Consider the following 19,096-nt stretch of genomic DNA (forward strand, 5'->3'; position numbering starts at 1 on the left):
AGCCTCGGTAAGCGAGGATTGAAAAGAACCAGCTTGTTCGAAACAAGTCGCCAAACATATGTACTAAAGCTATTGACAGATTCATTAATAAACGTTTTATAAAATATTATTAAAAATGCAGGTTTCCTGTCAAGAAAATGTTGAAACTGAAAATGTTAGATTTTAATATCTTTTCCACTTTTAAGTCGCTAGAAACAGACTACAAGCTCAGATTAGCGAAATACAGAGAGAAATTGTCCGTGACTGTTATGAAGCAGCCACGGTACAGTTCTCTTTGGTTGGTCTGGAGGAGGAGACCAAACAGCGAGCTCATCGCTCACACCGGATTAGGGAAGGAAGGAGAAGGAAGACGGCCGTGCCCGTTAAAAGGAACCATCCCGGAATTTGCCTGGAGCAGTTTAGGGAAATCACGGAAAACCTAAATCAGGATGGCCGGGCGCCGGTTTGAACCGTCGTCCTCCCGACTGCGAGTCCAGTGTCTAACCACTGCGCCACCTCGCGCGGTCTGCAATCCGCTTTACGTGTCTTAGGACCGGTACGTCTTACAGAATACGACTTGTTTCCCAGTCAGAATCAAACGTTGTACTTCACTGGTTTAAATGAAAATTTTACGATATCACGTCCCGTCGATTTCTCTGTCATTAGAAACTGCATAAAGGCTTAGTTGCAGGAGGATTGGAGAATGAATAGATATGGCGTTGCTGATGGTGCCACGTTGGCCTTACGGTGAATTTATTACGAATACCGCTTGAAACACAAATATGTAAGACCGTACGGCTATTTTAGTCAGTCTTCACCATATGAGCTCTGTGTTTTAAACTGTACTATTATCCCAATTGGAGATCACTCGCGGTTTTGCGTATCTTACGATCATTAAAGTAAGAGAAGAAAGTGTAGAAAAGCTATCAAGTATTTCCCTACGAATACTAAAGAAACAATAAATAACAATATCGATACTCTCATCAAAGACTTCCTCCTTCACAGAAAACGACGTTTCGTAGAGAACATGTTTCTAGCAGCCAGCTTGTTCGGTAGTTCCCGCGATGTGACCACTGGAGAGTTTCTGCCTTTTCTCCCCTCACGTGCCGCAGCCAGTGAATGCCCGCCAACTCGTCGCTGGCGGCTATCGGCTGCTTCGCAGTTTACGACCCCCTCAGAGCTAAACAACGCCGACTCGTCAGAGAACGCCTTTGTTGTCCTGAGACCGCTTTCTAGTCTGCCCAAAACGCCTTCGGCCGAGCGACCCCCACCAGCTGTCACTGTTAGCGCACTTCGATGTCGTACCATAGGCCCATTCTCCTTTTTAATTCATTTCGTTCTGAAATACGGACAAATAAATAAAACAGCAAAATTCTGAACCAAATTATATAGTGACGTGTTCAGTTGCAATGAATCGCTTTGAAACACTAGGGATGGGTTTTGCATTCTGAAATTTTGCTGTGATATCTGTACTGGAGAGCTGCATCAAACCAGTCTCAGGACTGAAGACCACAACAACAACAACAACCTGTTCTATGACAGGTTCATTTCAACAGACAGGAATCGTTTGTAATACACATGGCGATAAAAATTAAGACGTAAATAGAAAAAAAAGGTTGCATCAAGATCAGTTTCGCTTTAGAAGCAATTTAGGCATGGAGGAATAAAGAAAAACGATAATGCCTTTCGTGGTATTTGTAGACATACAAAAAAATTCGATTTTGCGGGATGGAAAAATTCCTGGGATGCGTGGGATTGAAATACACAAGAACAACAGTATTGTAAAAGTCCCTTGAGAACTCTTTACAACAGCGGTAGGCAATTGTTTTGGCTCGGGGGCCACTTTTTTGGAAGCGGGTGTTTAAAATTATTACATACGCTAGCTAACCTTGCATTTCAGAAAAGGTATAAATTGTACTATAAAAATCAATAAATATAAATAAAATAGCCGCAGTATTATTCAGTTTATTTATATTACTAGTTTCGTATCATCTACGTTTGAAAGCACATTTAGTGGGTCAAATGTATCCTAACACTTCTATACAGTATCCTTAATATCAGAAGTGAGACTGCTTATTGACATTCTCGTCACAGACTCCAAGTTAATGTATGGTAAATAGCATCTGTATTTACTCAAGTTCATCCTCAAACAAGAAAAACAAATATATGTAGGCCCCATTGTGGACAACTTTTCCCAGTAGATTTCTTTATACATGGAAATTTTTCAAATGACAAACATTTATAAAAGGCAGCTAATGTCACAGCATTAAACATTTATTTCACAGTGTGAACTGACTGCATGTCAATAAGTACAAGCTGTAGCTCCTCAACAGTGATGGGATAACGCAGTAAATTGAATTCAGGCTCAGCTTTCTTAAAAGTCCCGAAATCTTCTTATGAACTCGCCCTCCAAACTCTGCAAATGATCCTTAATCTTAGCAGAAACGATTTGAAATACTTTTTGTTCAAGGACAAACGTTCGTGTTAAGAAGACCATCACGCAGTGATGCGACTTATTACTATTGTTATTTACCTTGTTTGTTGAAGACGTATTGAAGTGCGTGAAAGAAATTATTAAGGCTGAAATTAAAAACAGATGATAAACGGATGTTGTTGTGTTCTTTCGGATATCAGTCCAAAGGCAGTACAAAGGTCAGTTTAATGCAGTTCTCCTTTACGGTCGTCTTACCAGCTATCCTCTTCATTTTACCGTAACTGCTGCGCACGCCCTCATCAAGATCTATCTTGTGTCCTCATGTCTAGGTTTGACTCTGCTTTCTTTTTTTTTACATCATCCAAAGAACCACAGTTTTTAGTACGACTTCATGTCGTAATATACTGATGTGACAAAAGTTATTGGGTCGCGCGGGTTAGCCGTACGGTCTGTGGCACCTTGTCACGGTTCGCGCGGAAAGGATGTTACAGACGATGCGTGACTTTCAAATTCGCTGAATCACTCCTTGATCGTTGCTCTTTCACAATTTCAGAATCTCAATTAGTCGTGGTAATTATACATCCTCATAACAAAATCACTTCTCTACACAAAAACATCATACATTCATTTATAGGTTCGAGAGATCCAGCAGATATCATGACTCTATAGTTGCCGGCCTCAGTGGCCGAGCGGTTCTAGGCGCTACAGTCTGGAACCGCGCGACCGCTACGGTCGCAGGTCCGAATCCTGCCTAGGGCATAGATGTGTGTGACATCCTTAGGTTAGTTAGGTTCAAGTAGTTCTAAGTTCTAGGGACTGATGACCTCAGATGTTAGGTCCCATAGTGCTCAGAGCCATTCGAACCATTTGAACTCTATAGTCCATAAACAGTAGTTTAATAAGCACTTGGGTAAAATCGGTGAAATACTTGAAGACACTTAAGGGGAGCCGGAGGTGATCAAATCCAAAAAATTACGATTTTTTTTGCTACCGAAAATTAATTGGAACATTCATCTTTAATGTAAACTTTGAATTATTGTTCTACTCGCCCTAGAAGTGGAGTTATTACCATTCTCCCCCACGCCTGCAGAGGAAATGGGCGGCCGCTGAATGCATCTAACACCCTCTCGTGACTTCCTGGTGAACTGCTTGGGATTTTCTCGGCCTGTTACGCATACAGCGTCTTATGTTACGCATACAGCGAGTGTGCAAGGGTTGGCTACATTGTTTTCTGTGACAAATGAAGCGCTAAGAGCGCGGAACATCGTCTCTTTGCTGTTTACCGTTTCGCCTGTTGTTGGTAGTATTATACTTCTTGTGTAAGGCGTTGTTCTGGTTACGATGCCACGTTTTAGTAACCGTGTATATAAGAAGAGGAAGAACGTAGGGAAAAGAAAATTAACACTAATACCAAGTTGCGATACTACAATTACTGTAACAGTGCGTTCTTCTGCTGAGCAACACATGGCCGGCCATAGCCCTGTGACATGTTCTAGCAAGAAGCTGACTGGTGGAAGTGACAGATTTCGTGAATATGTTAGTGACAGTGATGATATTAACGAAGTACTGAATATTGGATTATTATCTTCTGTGCTGAAAGAAAGTGTTCTGTGCAAAATGTGTTCAAGTGTAGGAGTGGGACTAGAGATAACAAAGCACTTTGGTTTAGCTTGTGAGATGAAGATAATCTGTGGATGTTGCAAGTATCAAGTGACTTTCTACAATTCACATGCCAGCCTCTTTGGTGAAAATGGACGATCTAGAGTGTTTGATGTGAATGTTCGACTTGTGTATGGTCTTCGATCCATTGGAAAAGGGTCTGCTGCTGGTAAACTGTTTTGTGGTATTATGAACTTGCCATCGCCTCCAAGCAAATTTGGGTACTACTGTGAACTGGTAGGATCCTCTGTTGAAGATGACGCTTTGAAAACCATGAAGGAAGCAGGGGAAGAATGTGTAGAAATGAACGGTGGTTGTAGGGATTTGGTAGTGGCATTAGATGGTTCCTGGCAAAAGAAGGGTCATAAATCCCTGAATGGGGTTGTAACTGCTACCTGTGGTGATAGTGCAAAAGTGATAGATGTTGCAATATTATCAAAACATTGTAGGTGCAAAAATAAAATCAAAGGAGAGCACAGTGGAACCTGTGAGGCAAATTTTAGTGGATCAAGTGGAGCAATGGAAGTGGATGGAGTGAAACAAATTTTTGAACGTTCAGTTCCCAGATACAACGTTAGGTACAAATACTACATTGGGGATGGTGACTCGAAAGGTTTCAAGACTATAGAGGAACTGAAACCATATGGAAATGAATTTGTAGTTGAAAAGTTGGAATGCATTGTGCATGTGCAAAAGTGTATGGGTGCACGGCTTCAAGGGCTCAAAGAAACTTTGGGTTCAAGTAAGCTCAGTGATGGAAAGACAATAGGAGGGAGAGGCAGGCTTATTGATGAGGTGATTGAACGTCTACAGAGATACTATGGGTATGCTATAAGCCAAAATACTAGTAATGTTAGTGACATTCGAAAAGCAGTGTGGGCATTGTTCCTTCATACTGCCTCTTCCAATGAATACCCTCAACACAGCCTGTGCCCAAAAGATTCCTGGTGCAAATATAATGCAAAAAAAGGACTATGATCACAAACATGGTTTGCCAGCAGCTGTGATAAATGCAATAAAACCAATTTTTCATGACTTAGCACAGCCAGAATTGTTACACAAATGTCTACACGGAAAGACGCAGAATCCTAATGAGAGCGCAAACAATTTGATTTGGAAAGTGTTTCCTAAAAGGGTGTTTGTAAGCATAAAAACTCTGCACTTTGGCATTTATGATGCAATAGCAACCTACAACCAAGCGAACAGTGTGAAGTTCTGAAGGCATTAGGATTTACAGCTGGGGTGAACACTGTACGAGCACTAAGAAATATTGACAGAGAAAGGATAAGAGGAGCAGAAAGAAGAGAAAGGCATATGAAGTATGATGGAACAACAGGCCAGAAAAGAAGACAGAAGAGGACGATTTTGGAGGATGAAGAAGAAGACCCTGATAATCCATCCTATAGTGCAGGAATGTACTGAGAAACTTTGATAGCCATTTCCCGTAAATTAGAATTTTTCGAATATAAGGAACATTTTCTCAAAATCCACTCAAGCTAGAGAGATGACATTTTTATACAGCACTCCTGGTGGTCAAACTTACATTGTAACACAGCCATTAGGCAATATGTTCAGTAGTTTCATTTCAGTTTAATTATAAAGCAATTATTTGTAAAAAAATTTGGGTCATTAATAAAAAAAATAATTGGAAGGAAACTAGAAAAGATACTCCAAAATCCCTCTGTCATAACTGTAATACTAAACCACTCTTTATGTAAAAAAAAAAAAATTCAAATTTTTCTATTTGGTAGTTTATTCATAAATGTTTCTCAAACTTAGTGATTTTAACATGGGCAGCATAGGCACCTCCGGCTCCCCTTAAACTACCACAGCCCAGCTTTAGTAAACGGAAAGCTATGGAACAGTGAGAGTGCAGAGAACGCGGGTCACTTGAATGTGAGCACCTGCAGCAGCCCCACAACATCTACTCCACAGTTTCCTGTTATTCGAATGACCACAGAGCAATCGAGATTGTCAGTAACGCCCACTTGGCCTCTGTAGATATCTCCTCAATCAACATGCAAAAACGGAGAAAAATAGTTAAATCAGCAACTGAAACAATTTTTCCACGAAAAATAGTAGTCCTTTATACACGATGACGCGCCTTGTAAACTGCTCGGGCAAACGGATCCGGAAGAGCGGATCTGAAGCCACGTGGTGGGCTGGAGGCCCAGATTTACACTACGTCCTACCTCAGCCGCCCTGAGCCCTGCGCGTCGGATGCAGGCTGTTTGTCTGTCCGCCGCTTCTCAGTCGACAGCACGGAGCACGGTGCCCGCATGTATGTTGTGGAGTGACTGCCATCAAGTGCAAAATAAATGGTTCAAATGGCTCTGAGCACTATGGGACTTAGCATCTGAGGTCATCAGTCCCCTAGAACTTAGAACTACTGAAACCTAACTAACCTAAGGACATCACACACATCCATGCCCGAGGCAGGATTCGAACCTGGGACAGTAGCACTCGCGCGGTTCCAGACTGAAGCGCCTAGAACCTCTCGGTCACTCCGGCCGGTGGCATCAAGTGCAGGCTGAGGGCCTGCCATTACCTCGGTGCCACGCCGCCGAGATGGACGCTGGTTATTTGTAACGGTCTTTCACGATTGATAAGCAAAAGGTACCACTGGTTGCGAAGTTGGTGTTGGTGTGAATCGTTATAGCGCAGAGGCGCTGTAACAAATATGTATGAATACGCTACGCACAGAATCGCAGTTTGGGGAGTTCTTGGTGCTCGGTTTCTATTTGAGCTAGAAACATAAGATAAAAAAATTGTATTAGCCCGTACTAGCACCCATTTGCATAGCCATTCGAATATCGGTCTTACTCAGACTATAGAACAGTATATTAAGCAAGGCTTGAACGACGAACGGGAGCTGACGCCCAGGCAAAATGTGCGAATTTCAACCGTTTGAAAAAATCTTGCTTAGTTTACATTTCACGCGAAAAAAACATTTTTCTGGGACGAACTGATTCAAACTCTGCACGTAAGCGGACAGATGGATAATGTCGAAATGAAAATTTTATATCCAATAATCTTTATCTGTTGTCGAGAAACGATAGTTTAAATTCGAACTAAATGTAGCACGTAAAATTCGTTTTTACGTGAATTGAGTGCGAGAGAAAGATTTAAAATCAATCAAATGAATAAAAAGATGCATTTATACGATAAAATTGAAAACACGCTTTGAAAAGTCTAGCTTCATTAGTATTTTACGTGCAAAAATAACTTTTGCGCCACTTCTTTGTTTCAAATTTGTGCTAATCAGTTCAAATCTTCAACCGTTGCAACGATACAATGGTCTACAGTTGCATGAAATACACTTACACTTCGGTTTTACGAGAATCGGACTTGCTGAGACGGCTTAAAGAGATGACAATAAAAAAATTATATACATAGTTACAAACTTCGACCCAACCGGTTGCAAACAGGACTTACAATTGCCGGCCGCAGTGGCCGAGCGGTTTTAGGCGCTAGAGTCTGGAACCGCGCGACCGCTAAGGTCGCAGGTTCGAATCCTGCCTCGGGCATGGATGTGTGTGATGTCCTTAGGTTAGTTAGGTTTAAGTAGTTCTAAGTTCTAGGGGGTTGATGACCTGAGATGTTAAGTCCCATAGTGCTCAGAGCCATTTGAACCAAGAATTTAAAATTCTTAAACTAGTTTTCCACGCCAACTAGGGGCGCCATCTTCAGAAGGAACTGTTACCTTACCTAACAATATCACAGGAAGGTACATTAATAACAGGTAGGCATAGAACAAATATTTAATTTTTACAAGTTAAATTGCATAAAAATGCTCACACGAGGTTAAAAGGAAAATATGAGCGACATCGCTCTAGTCAAGACTTCAAAACCACAACTAAAACATTTTCCATCTCGATTCATAACAGACATAGTCAAAATTCTAATACAATGTGTAAACATGAGTCTCAGGGCACTACTGTGGTGTTGGCAACGAGTGAGTAACAGCCACTGTGCGAGCAGGCCGTGCCAAATAACATCTTGAACATGATAGAGATCGCGGCATGTGGTAGCACAATTTATAAAAGCTTAACAACATCTACACGAAATTAATATAATAGTATTTAACAGATTAATAAGATGTGAATTATACAAGCAAGGGAGAGGAAAACAGTATTGAAGGGCTTAGCAAATTTAGCTGTCAAACACCTTTTAGTAGCGGATTTAAGCTATTGAAAAAAATTGTATTACGCGACTGCAGTTGTTTATTTAATATGAGTGCATCCTTCAGAGAAAGGAAGATCTGTAACTCTTCCAAAATATTTAGTCTAAAACATTTTCTTTCTCGGTGCAAAATTCCGATGTCATGAATTTCCATAGGTTTGTGGCCGGTGATCAACAGGTGCTTGGCAAAGGTCGAATGTTAGAACCATTTTTCCCTAAAAGATGCTGTTTGTATCTGAAAGAGAAAGCACGACCTGTTCGGCCTATGTAATAGGCTTTACATGTGTCGCAACTGATTTTATAGGTTCCTGAGTTCTAGAGGCGAGACCGTCCTGATTTTAAATTACATATAAGGTTGCTATGTAAGCTGTTGTTAGCAGAAAAGGCTACATTGCAGTTATGTTTGTTCCTGAGCAATCGCTGAATCCTATAAGATACTGGCCCTGTATACGGAATGGAAAAATATTTTTTTTCTTTTCGTCGACTTCATTATTAAGAGAAGTGCTGAGAGTAGCAATTCTGGCTTTGGTCTTATTTCTGAAAATTTCATCTACTATAGTCGGCTTATATTGGTTGTTAACTGCAATGGTTTTTAACACATTTATTTCAGTTGCAAGATTTTCGGCGGACAGTGGTGTGCAAACAGCTCTATGGATGTCTGAGTGAAAAAAAGGCTTTTTTATGGGATTCAGGATGCATAAAAGAGGCTGGTATAATCTGGTCAGTGCATGTAAATATATACACTACTGGCCATTAACATTGCTGCACCACGAAGATGACGTGCTACAGACGCGAAATTTAACTGACAGGAAGAGGATGCTGTGATATGCAAATGATTAGTTTTTCAGAGCACTCACACAAGATTGGCGCCGGTGGCGACACCTACAACGTGCTGACATGAGGAAAGTTTCCAACCAATTTCTCATACACAAACGGCAGTTGACAGGCGTTTCCTGGTGAAACGTTGTTGTGATATCTCGTGTAAGGAGGATAAATGCGTACCATCACGTTTCCGACTTCCATAAAGGTCGGATTGTAGCCTATCGCGATTGTGGTTTATCGTATCGAGACATTGCTGCTCGCTTTGGTCGAGATCCAATGACTGTTAGCAGAATATGGAATCGGTGGGTTCAGGAGGGTAATACGGAACACCATGCTGGATCCCAAAGGTCTCGTATCACTAGCAGTCGAGATCACAGGCATCTTATCCACATGGCTGTAACGTATCGTGCAGCCACGTCTCGATCCCTGAGTCAACAGATGGGGACGTTTGCAAGACAACAACCATCTGCACGAACAGTTCGACGACGTTTGCAGCAGCATGGACTGTCAGCTCGGAGACCGTGGCTGTGGTTACCCTTGACGCTGCACCACAGACAGGAGCGCCTGCGATGGTGTACTCGACGAGGAACCTGGGTGCGCGAATGGGAAAACGTCATTTTTTTCGGATGAATCCAGGTTCTGTTTACAGCATCGTGATGATCGCATCCGTGTTTGACGACATTTCGGTGAACGCACATTGGAATCGTGTATTCGTCATCGCCGTACTGGCGTATCACCCGGCGTGATGGTATGGGATGCCATTGGTTACCCGTCTCGGTCACCTCTTGTTCGCATTGACGGCACTTTGAACAGTGGACGTTATATTTCAGATGTGTTACGACCCGTGGCTCTACCCTTCATTCGATCCCTGCGAAACCCTACATTTCAGCAGGATAATGCACGACCGCATGTTGCAGGTCCTGAACGGGCCTTTCTGGACACAGAAAATGGTCGACTGCTGCCCTGGCCTGCACATTCTCCAGATCTCTCACCAACTGCAAACGTCTGGTCAATGGTGGTCGAGCAACTGGCTCGTCACAATACGCCATTCACTACTCTTGATGATCTGTAGTATCGTGTTGAAGCTGCACCGGCAGCTGTACCTGTACACGCCATCCAAGCTCTGTTTGACCCAATGCCTAGGCGTTGAAGGCCGTTATTACTGCCAGAGGTGGTTGTTCTGGTTGTGAGTTCTCGGGATCTATGCACCCAAATTGCGCGAAAATGTAATCACATGTCAGTTCTAGTATAATAATGTGTCCAGTGAATACCCATTTATCATTTGCTTTTCTTCTTGGTGTAGTAACTTTAATGGCCAGTAGTGTATATTCATATGGTGAGTATAAGAAGTATTTGCAGAAATCTTTCATCGTTTATATTTTTACGTGCGAAAAATCAAGCGTTTGCACACGAAACTGTGCGTACAACTTCATGCACAACGGTAAGGACAGTTGGGCTACGGAGTGGGGCAGCAACAGTCGTCGTAGGAAAGCTGGAACGGGCAGAAATGATTAGCGAGCAATTAATACAGCAAACAGAAGTGTTACCTAACTCACATTTCTCCAAATGTACGAAGACTCATTAGAAATGGTGGAATAAGAAACAGAGCGGAACTGTTACAACAGCAACAAAGATGGTGTCGGAGCTGTGTCTAGGTGGCGTCTGTGTAGCTCTAATGTACTGACGTGGCGCCGGGTGTGACTGGGGGGTGAGTCGCTTCCGCCAGCCGTGCCGTATAGCGGCGGCAGGGGGCGCCCGTAGTCCAGTGTGGCTCAGCAGGCGCGCTCCACTGGGTCCACGGGACCCCGAACGACTGCTGTCGGCGTTCGACGGAAGCTTTCAATTCCATTGCCAATAATTGTGGTACACCAGTAGGGTGGTATCGATATGTGACATGACAATACTCATATTTAAGTGGGTAGACCGGATGCCAGTTGATTTTGGAACCAATATTTTCCAAAAAATAACAAACAAATAACAAAATTGACTTTAAATAATAGATTTCAGCTATCAGTCGTACTTTTTAAATTTTATTGGCAGATCTAGATTTCAGCTATAAACTAGCCATTCTGAATGCTAAGAGTACAAGAGGTACATAGTTAGATGATGTCATAAAAAGTTGCAATTAATGGCTTAGCTCATTGTTGTTGTTGTGGTCTTCAGTCCTGAGACTGGTTTGATGCAGCTCTCCATGCTACTCTACCCTGTGCAAGCTTCTTCATCTCCCAGTACCTACTGCAACCTACATCCTTCTGAATCTGCTTAGTGTATTCATTTCTTCGTCTTCCTCTACAATGTTTACCCTCCACGCTGCCCTCCAGTACTAAATTGGTGATCCCTTGATGCCTCAGAACATGCCCTACCAACCGGTCCCTTCTTCTAGTCAAGTTGTGCCACGTACTCCTCTTCTCCCCAATTCTATTCAATACCTCCTCATTAGTTACGTGATCTACCCATCTAATCTTCAGCATTCTTCTGTAGCACCACATTTCGACAGCTTCCATTCTCTTCTTGTCCAAACTAATTATCGTCGATGTTTCAGTTCCATACAAGGCTACACTCCATACAAATACTTTCAGAAACGACTTCCTGATACTTAAATCTATACTCGATGTTAACAAATTTCTCTTTTTCAGAAACGCTTTCCTTGCCATTGCCAGTCTACATTTTATATTCTCTCTACTTCAACCATCATCAGTTATTTTGCTCCCCAAATAGCAAAACTCCTCTACTACTTTAAGTGTCTCATTTCCTAACTCATATGGTTTGTATATTACATACCACTATCATTTTTTATCAATGCATGTAATGCCTGTTGGTTGGGCTTCATCCACAGTTCATTGAATACTGCTGTTTGCGGACAACACTCCTGTATGGAGAACACATCGGTTGGTTACATGGCGCCCTGTGTTCTCCATACAGCCCGCCTTCCGCATGGAGATTTTACCACCATTCTCGTAACACTCTGTTGTCTGCATCAATTACAGACATTAGAATACAACCCTTGCTATTGACTTATTTATTTAATTTTTATTTTGTTTTTCTGTGTATTTTATTAACTTGCAATTCTAGCTGATGCATAGACTATTTGACTCCAGAAGCACACCTACAGTGTAGCGGGACTTTGAATTTCGCCGCGCTACACTCGTTCCCTCAGATATAAATTATACCGTCGCAGCTGCATGAGCGCTCGACGGCAGAGAAAATATTTATAAGAAAATGAAGGTACTAAAATTGTAACTCTTTTTGTTTTCTATTCGCTTTTGTCTCTTGAGAGCGGAAGCTTAGCTTACTTATTACCTAGTCTTGGTAGGATGAAGACGAAAAAACTTACTGATGTGCAGACGTACTGTGGAAGTTTGTATGAAATTCGGAGGATGGAAGCAGCAACGTAAAATACATTGCATTCAATATCAAGATGGTTTTGATTGGTATACATTAGTAATTCCTGGACAATGAAATTTATTGCAAAATCTCGGAGCAGCTACGACTTTTCACGCAGAAATGAAGCAGGAGATTTTTGGAGAACAAGACCTGGACGCCGCACGAGAGAAGACGTGTTAACATGGTAAAGGATGAACTCTCATCTACGCCATTTCCCCCTGTTAATCACATTTTGTTACTCTCTGTTCTCTTTCAAATAGTTTTTGTAGTGGAAATTGCTTTGACTTTTGCTCAGAAACGCCACAAGGACCACCCCAACAATAGCTTTTCCGACTCACGGAAGTCCGATAACTTTTCTGTAATACGAAGTCCGATTTGCATTTCATTCTTTCCCTTTTTCACGGTCATTAACGATTTTAAAACCCCCTTTTTATTCACCATTTATTCCCACATTTTCAACCTTTTCTTTTCTTCTCTTTTTCTTTTTTATTAGCCGCTACAACGAGTTATTATTTGCAGTGAATTAGCTGTGGGGGATGAAAGCTCGAACCTGTAACTACACCAAGCTATTCCTTTTAAACTGTGCCGCGCATAGCCCAGGTACCTGAAGTACGATTAACCGCAGGTAAAGACGCTGCTAGTCTGCTCGTACGGGATGCTGCTGTTTGGGAGAACACCTGGGCCGGCAGTAACCGCGAGGTAGCGTCGCGTAGAGCAGCGGATGCTGACCGCCGCGGCTCGCCGCCCCCGACAGCTGATACGCTCATTTAACATGCCCCCCCACCGCCCCCGCCCCCGGCTTCATTATCGCCTTCCGGTAACAGTTTCGGCTGGGTAACCGCCGCTCTTATCTTATTAGCGCCTCGGCTACTGCGCTCTTTCATTTGCCTCGAGTTCTTCATTAGCAGAGACTCGACGCGCTAGGTTGGGCGCTCATCTCGCATTTTCACGAACACACGGCTACTTTTCCCTTCACCATATGGACGCGATGAAGTGAAGCTCTGCCTATCGAAATTTCTGAAGTAACCAGGGAGACAAATTAGTGCGCCGTTCAGGGCAGGAAGCCGTAAGTGTGTGGTGTCAGTTCGGCAAGTCATTGTGAAAGGAGAGATCGTACTGGCGCTCAAACGAACGATGATCAGCGACATGAGACCCGTTCTGTGGGCCAGGGTAAGCGATCAGTGAGCATGAACCGTCATGTTACAGCTACCTACGCGATAAATGGCGATAAACAAATACACTACTGGCCATTAAAATTGCTACACCAAGAAGAAATGCAGATGATAAACGGGTATTCATTGGACAAATATATTATACCAGAACTGACATGTGATTACATTTTCACGCAATTTGGGTGCATAGATCCTGAGAAATCAGTACCCAGGACAACCACCTCTGGCCGTAATAACGGCCTTGGTACGCCTTGGCATTGAGTCAAACAGAGCTTGAATGGTGTGTACAGGTACAGGTGCCCATGCAGCTTCAACACGATACCACAGTTCATCAAGAACAGTGACTGGCGTATTGTGATGAGCTAGTTGCCCAGCCACCATTCACCAGACGTTTTCAATTGGTGAGAGACCTGGAGAATGTGCTGGCCAGGGCAGCAATAGAACATTGTCTGTATCCAGAAAGGTCCGTACAGGACCTGCAACTTGCGGTCGTGCATTATCCTGCTGAAATGTAGGGTTTCGCAGGGATCGAATGAAGGGTAGAGCCACGGGTCGTAACACGTCTGAAATGTAACGTCCACTGTTCAAAGTGCCGTCAATGCGAACACGAGGTGACCGAGACGTGTAGCCAATGGTACCCCATACCATTACGCCGGGTGATACACCAGTATGGCGATGACGAATACACGCTTCCAATGTGCGTTCACCGCGATGTCACCAAACACGGATGCGACCATCATGAACCTGCATTCATCCGAAAAAATGACGTTTTGCCATTCGTGCATCCAGGTTCACCGTCGAGTATACTATCGCAGGTGCTCCTGTCTGTGATGCAGCGTCAAGGGTAACCGCAGCCATGTTCTCCGAGCTGACAGTCCATGCTGCTGCAAACGTCGTCGAACTGTTCGTGCAGATGTTTGTTGTCTTGCAAACGTCCCCATCTGTTGATTCAGGGATCGAGACGTGGTTGCACGATCCGTTACAGCCATGCAGATAAGATGCCTGTCATCTCGACTCCTAGTGACACGAGGCCTTTGGGATCCAGCACGGCGTTCCGTGTTACCCTCCTGAAGCCACCGATTCCATATTCTGCTAACAGTCATTGGATCTCGACCAACGCGAGCAGCAATGTCGCGATACGATAAACCGCAATCGCTATAGGCTACGATCCGACGTTTATCAAAGGCGGAAACGTGATGGTACGCATTTCTCCTCCTCACACGAGGCATCACAACAACGTTTCACCAGGCAACGCCGGTCAGCTGCTGTTTGTGTATGAGAAATTGGTTAGAAACTTTCCTCATGTCAGCACGTTGTAGATGTCGCCACCGGCGCCAACCTTGTGTGAATGCTCTGAAAAGCTAATCATCTGCATATCACAGCACCCTCTTCCTGTCAGGTAAATTTCGCGTCTGTAGCACGTCATCTTCGTGGTGCAGCAATTTTAATGACCAGTAGTGTATCTTGATGAGAAGGGATACTTTTTGGAAGGAATATGGTGTACGAAAACCTGATCAACTGCTTAACCGATGTGGTTCATGTTTTTAACGTGCCAAATGAAGTACAGGCTGTGTTACTCAAACCTCCCTGATTTCAAAGATCCAGAAAAAATAACCACAGTAGATACGAGAATGAAAAATGCATCACATTGTAGAGCATCTCAAAGAATTTATTTATCTATCATTAATACACCTCTACATGTGAATCATTTTAGCATGAAGAATATGGAGTCTATATTCAGCTTCTTGGGAAGTTCTTTGTAACATTTCCTCTGTTATTTTTTGCAATCTCATTAGTGATACGATGTCACAACGTAGGAATATCGTCTACTAGGATCCCATACAAGCGATCCTTCACGAATCCGCACATGAAGAAATCAGTCAGATTAATGTGGGTTGAACGTGGTGTCCAGGCAATGGGTCCTCGGCGTCCGATCCAACGAATCTTATTGAAAAATGATGTTGTGTTGCAAGTCTTGTATCTGAGGGTACAGAAACTGCTCCAACATGTCCAGATACATTGACCCATTCACTGTTTGTTCCGCAAAGAAGAACGGTCCAACAATCCTGTCGTGCATTAGCCCGCACCAGACATTTAGTTTAGGGCTATCACGAACATGTTCAATGACAACGTGCGGATTTTGCGAACCCCAAATCCGAACATTATGCCTATTAACCCTCCTGATAGATGAGAGGTTGCCTCATGTCAGAATAAACATCTTTCCAGGTAGCTGGCATCCATATCAATACACTGCAGCAAATTGTTGTCGGCGTGGTTTGTCGTTCGGCGTCAGATGTTGCAGAATTTGCAGTTTCTAAGCACGCACACGAAGACGCTGGTGAACTACACGATGCAATGTTGATCGAGATACATTACGTTGCCTAGATTCTTGACGAATTGACTTACGTGGGCTTCTGAGAAACGTTTGTCTGATGTCCTGCACTGTCTCTTCTGAAACTCAGTAACGTGCACCGCCAGAATGTTTCAGGACACTTTCTGTTGTCATAAACTTTCTATACCATTCCTCAATTGTTTTTCACGTCAGGTGGATCACATTCCTACACACGACGGTAGCTTCTTTGCACAGTAATCGGCGATATTATTTCTGGAAAGCACACTACTGCTTGTGCGAGCTGATGTGAAGTCGCCATTTTCACTTCATGCGACCATGCTGCACTCTGGCGACGATACTTGGCAATTCTGACGCGGGAATATGAATTCTTTGAGACGCTCTACAATGTGGTGCATTTTTCATTGTCGCATTCTACTGTGGTTTTTCTCTCCAGGGTCCTTGAAATCAGGGAGCTTTGAGTGGGACACCCTGTACTTGCAGAAGAATATCAAAACACACAGTAACTGATAAAGGACGCACTCAGCAAAAGGTGCCTAGGCCATACGTGTTTGTAGCTAACATATACACTGAAATGACAAAAGTCGTGGGATAGCAATATGCACATATACAGATGTCGGTAATAACCGCATACACCAGGTATAAAATGGCAGTGCGTTGACGTAGCTGTCATTTTTACTCCGGTCATTCACGTGAAAAGGTGTATTAAGTGATTGTGGCCGCGCGGCGGGAGTTGACACATTTTGGACGTGGAATTTAAGTTGGAGCTAGACGCCTGGGAAACTCCATTTCAGATATCGTTAAGGAATTCAGTATTCTGAGATCTACAGTGTCAAGAGTGGGCCGAAAATTCCAAGTGTTGGGCGTCACCTCTCACCACGGACAACGCGGTGGCCGATGGCCTTCACTTAACGACCGACAGCAGCGGAGTTTGCTGAGAGACGTCAGTGCTAACTGCCAAGCAACATTGCTTGAAGTAACTGCAGAAATCAGTGTGGCACGGATTACGAACGGGTCCGTTAGCACGGTGCGACGGATTTTAGCGTTAGTGGGCCATCACAGCAAACGACTGACGCGACTGCCTTTGCTAACAGCAGGGCATCGCCCGCGGCGCCCCACCATGGCTCGTGACTGTATCGTTGGACGCTAGACTACTGGAAAACCGGAGCCTGGTCAGATGAGTCCGGATTTTAGTTGGTAAGAGCTGATGGTAGGGTTCAAATGTGGTGCAGACCCCAGCCATGGCCCAGTTGCCGGCCGGTGTGGCCGAGCGGTTCTAGGCGCTTCAGTCCGGAACCGCGCTGCTGCTACGGTTGCAGGCTCGAATCCTTCCTCATGCATGGATGTCTGTGATGTCCTTAGGGTAGTTAGAACTACTTGAACCTATGGGACTGATCACCTCAGATGTTAAGTTCGATAGTGCTCAGAGCTACCATCTGGGCCCAGTTGTCAACAAGGCAGTGTCCAAGCTGACGGTGTCTCCATGATGGTCTGGGCTGTTTTTACATGGCACGGACTGGGCCCTCTGGTCCAATTGAACCGATCATTGACTGGAAATGGTTATGTCCAGCTACTTGCAGACCATTTGCAGCCTTCGTACACTTAATGTTCCCAAACGACAATAGAATTGTTATAGATAATATGCCATGTCACCGGTTTGAACAACATTATGGACAGTTCCAGCAAATGATTTGGCCACTCAGACACACACCCTAAATCAATCTCATGGAACATTTACAGGATATAGTCGAAGAGCTCGTGCACAAAATCCTGCATCGGCAGCATTTTCGCAATTGTGGACGTCTATTAGAGGCAGCGTGGCTCGGTTTTTTGTGCAGACCTACAACGACTTGTCCGAGTCCATGCCACACCAAGTTGTTGCACTACACCAGGAAAAAGGAGATTGGACAAGATATTAGGAAGTGTCCCATGACTTTTTCACCCCAGTGTACAACAGCAGTTGGAAGTGCTGTAGTTGTTACTGTCGTTTTCAGTCCAAAGACTGGTTTGATGCAGCTTTCCAGGCTGCTCCATCCTGAGCAAGCCTTTTCATCCTCGAGTACCTACTGCAACCTACATCCTTCTGAAACTGCTTAGTGTATTCATCTCTTGGCCTCCCTCTACGGTTTTCACGCTCCACGCTCGTCTCCAATACTAAACTGGTGATCGCTTGATGCCTCAGAACAGGTCCCACCAGACGGTCTCTTCTTCCAGTCAAGTTGTGCCACAAGTTCCTCTTCATCCCAATTCTGTTCAGCTTACTCCTCATTCACGTGATCTACCCTTCTAATCTTCAGCATTCTTCTGTAGCGCCTCATTTCAAAAGCTTCTGTTCTCTTCTTGTCTAAACTGTTTATCGTCCACATTTCACTTCGATACATACAAATACTTTCAGAAAACACTTCCTAACATTTAAGTCTGTACTCGATGTTAGTAAATTTCTCTTCTACAGAAACGCTTTCCTTGCCATCGCCAGTCTACCTTTTATATCCTCTCTACTTCGACCATCATCAGTTATTTTGCTCCCCAAATAGCAAAACTCATTTACTACTTCAAGTCTCTCATCTTCTAATCTATTTCCTTAGCATCACCTGAATTACTTCCACTATAGTCCATTATCCTCGTTTTGCTTTTGTCCATGTTCATCTTACAGTCTTCTTCCAAAGCACTATCCATGCCGTTCAACTGTTCTTCCAAGATGGGGGGGGGGGGGGGGGCTAGACGTGAGGGTATTCAGTAGTTTTAATGTTTTAAAAGATAAATGGCGAATTTTAAGTAATGATAAAAAAGTCACAATTACGACTCTGTTAAAAACTTTGTCCTCTTACCGACAGAAACGCAACGGTGCTCATGCTCTGTAAAAAGAAGGGTAGACTGCATTGGAAAAAAAACACCTGACTGCACTATACTTCTTCTTTTCTCTGACAGCTTGGGGGGTGTGGGAGTGTGCCGCCGCCTCCATCCCCCCCACCCCCCACCCCACCCCTTTCCCCCAGGATTGGACGTCCCACCTTCAGTCCCGAATCGCACAGAGCAAGCGTGGGATGCTCTCGAGAGACTTTTTGCATGACTATTAGCAATCTCGCAAAACATTCGGTATCTGTTGATCACATA

Source organism: Schistocerca serialis, chromosome 4, assembly GCF_023864345.2.
Source record: "Schistocerca serialis cubense isolate TAMUIC-IGC-003099 chromosome 4, iqSchSeri2.2, whole genome shotgun sequence".
NCBI classification, from domain to species: Eukaryota; Metazoa; Arthropoda; class Insecta; order Orthoptera; family Acrididae; genus Schistocerca; species Schistocerca serialis.